Consider the following 8,430-nt stretch of genomic DNA (forward strand, 5'->3'; position numbering starts at 1 on the left):
GTATTTTGATGGGGATTGCATTGAATGTGTAGATTGCTCTAGGTAGCATTGACATCTTCACAATGTTGGTTCTTCCAATCCATGAGCATGGAACGTTTTTCCATTTCTTTGTGTCTTCTTCAATTTCTTTCATGAGTATTTTATAGTTTTCTGAGTACAGATCCTTTGCCTCTTTGGTTAAATTTATTCCTAGGTATCTTATGGTTTTGGGTGCAATTGTAAATGGGATCGACTCCTTGATTTGTCTCTCTTCTGTCTTGTTGTTGGTGTATAGGAATGCCACTGATTTCTGTGCATTGATTTTATAGCCTGCTACTTGACTGAATTCCTGTATGAGTTCTAGCAGTTTTGGGGTGGAGTCTTTTGGGTTTTCCACATACAGTATGATATCATCTGCAAAGAGTGAGAGTTTGACTTCTTTGCCAATTTGGATGCCTTTGATTTCTTTTTGTTGTCTGATTGCTGTGGCTAGGACTTCTAATACTATGTTGAATAGCAGTGGTGATAGTGGACATCCCTGCTGCATTCCTGACCTTAGGGGAAAAGCTGGCTTTTCCCCATTGAGAATGATATTTTAGTTCATTTATTTTCAATCTTTCCTGCTTTTCAGGTAAATCCACTTAATTCCTACTTTTCATCTGAGTACTGCTTTGTGCCACTTAACATGTTTTATCATGTGATACCTAAGGGAAATATGTGTAATTTTTTTTATCCAGCATCCATTCCTCTTGGATAAGAGGACCCCAGTTTCCTTTTGGGAGATTTCATCTCCTCAGATGAGTACAGACTTGATAGGAGTATAGAAGTAGGCACGCTGCCCTCTCGCTTTGGAAACCCAAATGTCTTTGAAAGTTCCTTCCACCGGGTACTTCCTGTCTCCACCTGAGTTTAGCTCCGGGATGTAACCTAATCATGGACAACTGTTCCCCTTGTCCTAGGGTTTCAAATGGTGAATGTGGTGACAAGAAAAGAGAAAATAGAACTGGACAGTATTCATTTCAAGAAAGTGCTCAGGAAAAGTGTAGAGTGGTTCCTCCTACAAAGGCCCCATTGCCACCTGGTTCCCAGGCAATTCTGGACTGTCCACGTTCACTTGTACCCAGTGAGTCCCGCATCTTTCCAACAAGTCTCTGTTGCAGTAAGTCAGGCAGAGTTGATCTCATCCAAAGAGTCCAATTCAATGTTCTAGCTGTGGTTCATTTTTATTTTTATTTTTTTAAAGATTTTATTTATCTGAGAGAGAGAGCACATGAGAGGGGGGGAGGGTCAGAGAGAGAAGCAGACTCCCTGCCGAGCAGGGAGCCCGACGTGGGACTCAATCCTGGGACTCCAGGATCATGACCTGAGCCAAAGGCAGTCGCTTGACCAACTGAGCCACCCAGGCGCCCTGTGGTTCATTTTTAAAGAGTTGGTGCAGGAGACATTAGTTGGAGGTCTACTCAAGATCCACTCAACTTTTCTTTTTTTTCTTTTGAAAAATTACTCCTTTTTTTTTTTTAAAGATTTTATTTATTTATTTGAGAGAGAGAGAATGAGAGATAGAGAGCACGAGAGGGAAGAGGGTCAGAGGTAGAAGCAGACTCCCTGCTGAGCAGGGAGCCCAATGCGGGACTCGATCCCGGGACTCCAGGATCATGACCTGAGCCGAAGGCAGTCACTTAACCAACTGAGCCACCCAGGCACCCCACAATCTGGATATTGACATTGTTCTCACCATAAAGATCCCTCATATTGTCCATTTATACCCACACTCAACTTCCTTCCTACCCCCGACAACCACTGCTCTGTTCTTCATTCCTATAATCTTGTTGCATCAAGAATGTTCTATAGGGGCGCCTGGGTGGCTCAGGCCTTAAGCGTCTGCCTTCAGCTCAGGTCATGATCCCAGGGTCCTGGGATCGAGCCCCGCATCGGGCTTCCTGCTCAGTGGGAAGCCTGCTTCTCCCTCTCCCACACCCCCTGCTTGTGTTCCCTCTTTGCTGTGTCTCTCTCTGTCAAACAAATAAATAAAATCTTTAAAAAATTGTTCTATAAATGGGATCATACAGAATATGACCTTTGGGAGTCGGCTTTTTTTCACTCAGCATACTTCTGTGGAGATTCATAGTTTGTAACGTGCGTTGGTAGTTCATTTCTTTTCATTGCTGGGTAGTATTCCATTGCATGGATGTAGCACAGTTTAACCATTCAACAACTGAAGGCCATCTGGGCTGATTCCAGTTGTTAACTGTTATAAATAAATCTGCCTTAAACATTAGTGTACAGATTTTTGTGTGAACATCAGTCTTCATGTCCCTGGGAAAATGCCCAGGAGTGCAATTTCTGGGTCATATGGTAGTTGTGTGTTTATTTGGGGGAGTTTATCTTTGGGTTATTCTTTTTTTTTTAAGATTTATTTTATTTATTTATTAGAAAGAGAGTGAGCATGAGCAGGGGGAAGGGTAGGGAGAGAATCTCAAGTAGACTCCGCACTGAGAGTGGAGTCTGATGCGGGGCTCAATCTCACGACCCTGAGATCAAGACCTGAGCCAAAATCAAGAGTCAGATACTTAACCGACCTAGCCACCCAGGTGCCTCTCTTTGTGTTATTCTTTGGGTTTGTCCTATTTGGGGTTTGCTTGACTTCTTGCATGTCTGTTTATGTTTCTTTACAAATTTGAGTAGTCTCTCAGGACACCTGGGTGGCTCAGATGGTTAAGTGTGTGCTTTTGGCTCAGGTCATGATCTACAGGTCCTGGGATCGAGTCCTGCATAGGGCTCTCAGCTCAACATGGTAGATGTTTTATTAGAGTCCCAGAGCTTCCTGAGATTTCCTTTTTTAAGATTTATTTATTTTAGAGACAGAGAGAGGGCACAAGTGGAAAAGGGGTAGGACCAGAGGGTAGAGGGACAAGCAGAGTCCCCATTGAGCAGGGAGCCCAATGTGGGGCTTGATCCCAGGACCCTGAGATCCTGACCTGAGCTGAAATCAATAGCCAGACGCTTCACCGACTGAGCCACCCGGGCGCCCCAACCCCCCCCCCCAACCTTTTTGGAGTCTGTTTTCTCTCTGTTGTTCGGAAAGGGTGATTTCTATAGCTGCATCTTCCAGCCCACTGATTCTTTTCTGTGTTCTCGCCATTGTGTTGCGGGGCCCACTCCCTGAGCTTTAATTTCGGTCGTCCTGCCTTTCAGCTCTACAATCTCCCTCTGGTCCTTCTGTAGATCTTCTTTGCTTTTGCTGAAGTCCGGTCTGCATCTGTCTCAAGCGTATCCATAACGTCTGTTAAAGCATTTTTATCGTGGCTGCTTTAAAATATTTTCCAGAGAATCCTCACACCTCTGTCCTTTGGCTGTTGGCAGCCGCTGGTTGTCTTTGTTATTCATCTCAAGGTCTTTACGGTTCTTGGTATGAGGAATGATTTTTTTTTTTTTTTTTTATGGAAACGTGGCCATTCTTGTATTATTTGATGAGAGTCTGGGTCTAAAACTTTCTGTTCTAGTTGGCTTTTTCTGACACCGCTCTGGAGAGGAAAGACGCCGCCAGGCGGCGTTCGAAGTTCAAGTACCCCCTGTGGTTACCCGCTGGCTCGGGCAAAGTCCCTGCTCCCCTGCTTGGCCTTCCCAGAGAGCCCCCCTGCCCGGCAAGGATGTTGGGGCGCCTCATAACAAGCCTGAGGTGGGTGGAAATCTAGGCTCACCCTTTGGCCTTTGCAGATGTGGGTGTGGCCACACAGTTTGCGGTATTTGTCTGGAATAGAGTGGTGATTTTCCAAGTTTTTTTTAAAAATATTTTATTTATTTATTTGATAGAGAGAGACACAGCGAGAGAGGGAACACAAGCAGAGGGAGTGGGAAAGGGAGAAGCAGGCTTCCCGCTGAGCAGGGAGCCCGATGTGGGGCTCCATCCGGGGACCCTGGGATCATGACCCGAGCGGAAGGCAGATGCTTAACCAACTGAGCCACCCAGGCGCCCCATATTTTCCAAGTTCTGCCTTGTTAGGCTACCCCTCCCCTGGTCCTTTGGCTGGAGAGAGCAGGCTTTTGTTGGGGTATTATTATCATTATTATTTTGTCTATTCTATTCTATTATTATTCCGTCTATTCGGTTCTAATTGCTGACTCCTTCACCTCTTATGTTTATATAGAATGTTCCGGAGTTTAGTTGGACTTAATGGACTGAACAGGGGAAAAGCACATCCAACCCATCTTCCCACAAGCAGAAATCTCCCCAGTGGCTTTGGCTACCTTTTTACTGGTAACTACTCAATTTCTCATGGTTGGCAATAAACGTACCATGTGAGGGTTAATTTTATGTATCAACCTGGGCCAGACTCACCATTTGTTAACATTTTGTATTGTTTGCTTTATCACTCTTTCTCAAGTGTTATTTCCTGAACTGAGACGAACGTGGAGACATTGTGCCCCTTTGCCTCTCACATTTCCATGTGTATTTCCTAAAAACAAAGACATTTTCTTACATAACTGCAGTTTGCTTATGAATTTCGGGAGATTCAGTACTGATGCACTAGTATTATCCAGGCTACAGTCTGTGTTCCCATTTTGCCGACTGTCCAAAAAATGTCCCAGGATCCCACCCGGGACCACAGCTCTTTGGTTTCCTATAGTTCCTTAAACTGCCTTTATTCTTTGGACTTTGACATTTTTGAAAACCACAGTCCAGTAACTACACAGAATGTCCTTCGATTATGTAGAATTTCCCTCTGTCTATCTGACGTTTCTCCTGGTTGGATTTGGGGTGTGTGTTTCAGTATCACAGAAGTGAGGTTGCTTTTTCGGGGCAATCATATCAGGAAACACTTTATATCAATTTGACCTAGTTCTGTCCATGTTCACTTTGCTATGTGGTTAAGGTGGAATCCACCGTACTTTCCCATGGTCAAGATCCTGTTTTTCCTTTTGTTGCTAAGAAGCACTTTTATGGGGAGATATTTTGATGCCATGTAAATATCCTGTTCCCAATTAAACCGTGGCCTATAAATTGCAGCACCCATCGATGGCCCTTGTGGGATTCGATTATTGCCGGGAAGGTTGAAAAACTCTTTTTAGGTGATTTAAATGTATTCCTTTTCCTTGTAGCCGGAAGAACCCGACTAAAACAAAAACATTAGAATCAGAAGCGGGGATTCACGGAACGGATCCCTGGTGTCATCAGGTGGGATAGAGTTTCCACCCGGTGTTGGCCTGGTGAAGCCACTAACTGGGCCGCCTCCTGGGGTCTCTTGGGCTCTAAGGATGGGCCCCTCAGTGGGGCCGTGGTGGATTTGATGGCTCCAGGTCTGGGAATTCCAAGAGGGGGATTGGTCTTTGAGCTCTCTAGGCTGGATTAGTTGCTGTATTTTAAATGCCTACAGCCCTGCCAAAGCTATCATGGTGCTTTGTTTTAACATCCGTCCACCCCTCCAGGTGGCAAACTTTGGCAAACTAAAAGGGTAGACACTGTTCTGTGGACTGAAGAGGAATGACCGAACCCAATAAGATGCCTCCTTTGGCTTCTTTCCCTGTGTCTCCTGCCTCACGTTTATATGCTTCTGCTAGTACCTTCCTATTACAGCCTTACCAGTGAGCCCACCAAAATCCTACCTGCACGCTTGTTGAAAGACACCACTCCTGGAGAATGCACCCTCCTCCCCATTCCCTTGCTCAACAGTGCTGGTCGCTGGTCCCGTGCTTGGTAGTCAGCAGGCTCCAAGGGGAGGGTGTGATGTCCTTTGTTGAGCAGAAATTCTTAACTGTAATGTATTCAGGCCATCAACATTTCCTTTTATGGTTCATGGTCTTGGTATCTTGTTTCAGAAAATCCCACCCCAAGGTCACAAAAATACTCTCCCACATTTTCTGTTGGTCTTAGCTTTCATTGTTTTAAAGTCTTTCCTCCACCTAGAGTTTACTTTTGCGTGTGGTGGGACTTAGGCATACAGCTTTCTTTCTTTTTTTTCCCCTCCCCAGAGGGAGGGAGCTGCTTACCCTCTCTGCTGATCCAACCTGTCCTTCCTGATGTCACTCCACTGTTGGCCCATAACTACCCTACTGTGTGTGCATGGGCAGCTCCTACTGGCTTCCCACAGTTTGTCAGCAACTAAGCAATGCTATAGCTTGTCTTTGTGTATTTTGTGTATGAGTTTGTTGTTGCTTGTTTGCTCTAACTTCTGTGGTCTGTTTTAATATCCGGCAGGGTGATTCCTTCTCCTTTTCTTTGGCTATTCATGGACCTTTATACTATCATAAACATTTCATCTTTTAAAAAAAATTTATTTATTTAAGGAATCTCTACACCCAGGATGGGGCTTGAACTCACAACCCTGAGATCAAGAGTCACGTGCTCTGCCGACTGAGCTGGCCGGGAACCTCTAGACTGTCATGAACATTTTAGAATGAGTTCCTCCTCAAGTTCCTAAGAATTTAACTTACAGATTATTTGGGGGAGAACTGTCATCTTTAATGTTGAGTCAGCGCATCCAAACCAAGAGTTTATCTCCCCATTTACACTGAACTTTTATGGCCTTTAACACTTTTTTTCCATAAAGGTTTTACATAAATGTGAAGAACATCCTTAATAAATTTTAGTTCTTGGGTGCCTGGGTGGCTCAGTCAGTTAAGTGTCCGACTCTTGGTTTCGGCTCAGGTCATGATCTCAGGGTCATGGGATCGAGCCTGGTGTCAGACTCTGCACTCAGCTTGGAGTCTGCTTGAGACTCTCTCTCTGTCCCCCTGCTCGTTCTCCCTCTCTCTCTTCCTCTCTCTCAAAGGAATATATAAATCTCTAAAAAAGCGAAGTTTAGTTCTGAATACTTTATAGATTCTGTTACTCTTGTGATAGTTTGTTTTCTATAGCTTCGAGCTGATTATTGCCAGTACCAAGATGAGCGAGTGGCATTTATAAGCGTTTCTAGCATCCGGCAAAGTCCCTGGCTCTCCTCTTGGTTCCAATGGTTTGCTTATTGCCTCTGCTAGATTTTCCACATATGTAATTACACTGTCACATAATTATCTTTTCCTTTCCCGTCTTACTGCTTCTTTCATTTTCTTATCTTAGTGCGTTGGCCAGGATCACCAGTGCCACCGTGATGACCATCCCGTCCTAGTCCCATCTTTACACATAAGGCTTTTTCAAGTTCAGGATGCTGTTTTCTGAAGTTTTTAAAAGCTGATATTATGCATTACACTCTGTGCATTTTCCTATTTCTAATCAAAGAAGCGTGCGGGTCTTTCTCTGTGAATCCACTAGCGCAATTAATAATATGGGTAGACTTTCTGATGATAAACCATTTGAATTGGTAGAAATGGTCTCAGCTGCGTGTCGAAGAATACCAGCAAAGCTTTCTTAAAACCCAGGGCATTAACTTTTTTTTTTTAAGTTTATTTATTTAAATAATCGCTATGCTCAATGTGGGGCTCATGACCCCAAGATCAAGAGTTGCATGCTCCTCTGACTGAGCCAGCTGCTGGTGCCTGCTACGGCCATTAACTTCTCAACCAGCAGAGAGATGGGCCCTCCCAGGCTGGTCTGGTAGCTCAGTGGCGTCATTCAGTAGGAAGGAGCCCATCCTTCTAATGGGCCATCTCTGGCACACTGGCCTTCTGTCCTCAGCCCAGTCACCTCATGGTGGCAACATAGCTGCCACCTCAAAGGCATGAATCCTGTGGTAGAAGGGAATGAGCTGGAGCAAAAGCACAAAACCACTTTACCTTAGGTGACTCTCCTTTTACCAGCAAAGGACAGACTTTGCCGGCAGCCCTGGCCCCTGGCAGACTTCTAGTGACCTTGATTAGAAATGAATCATGGTGCTTCTGGCTGGGCACATGTGGCTGCCCTCAACAAGATGGGGTTCCATTGGGAGGAAAAAATGCACGTCACCCCTGCATTTGTGGGACACGCTGGATGTAATCAGGCTGGACGGTTTCTTTTGCAGTCAACTTTTGGATGTGGTTGGACCGTATTGTATGTAGGATGTTTATGTTTATGTTCATAAGTGAATGACACCTGTGTTTTCATTTTCTTGTGGTGTCCTTCGCTGAAGTCGGAACTTCCTAAAATGAGTTTGCTTGCCTTCTTTTTCTGTTTTGGGGAAGAACTTGTGGGAAATTAGATGATCCAAAGGAACGTTTGGTAGAAATCACCTATAAAGCCTCCGGGGCATCAGTAGGTGGAGGGGGGGTCTTTTGTTACATGGACATCACTAGCTGAGCTTTGTAACTGCTTCTCTCTACTTGTACTGATTTCACCCCTCCCCGCCTTTTACATATAAAGTGGCACTTATTTTTAGTAACGAATGAATAAAATGAATTTAAAAACCCAGCCTTGGGATAAAGCGACGAGAATCTCCTGTTTCAGTTTCTTGTCCAACAAAGGCTCTCCCCATGTTTACAACGATGTGGCTGAAAAAATTAACAGTCAAATGCAGGTATATGTGTTCTCTGCTTTTCGAC

This window comes from Zalophus californianus, chromosome 16 (genome assembly GCF_009762305.2).
Source record: "Zalophus californianus isolate mZalCal1 chromosome 16, mZalCal1.pri.v2, whole genome shotgun sequence".
Classification (NCBI taxonomy): Eukaryota; Metazoa; Chordata; class Mammalia; order Carnivora; family Otariidae; genus Zalophus; species Zalophus californianus.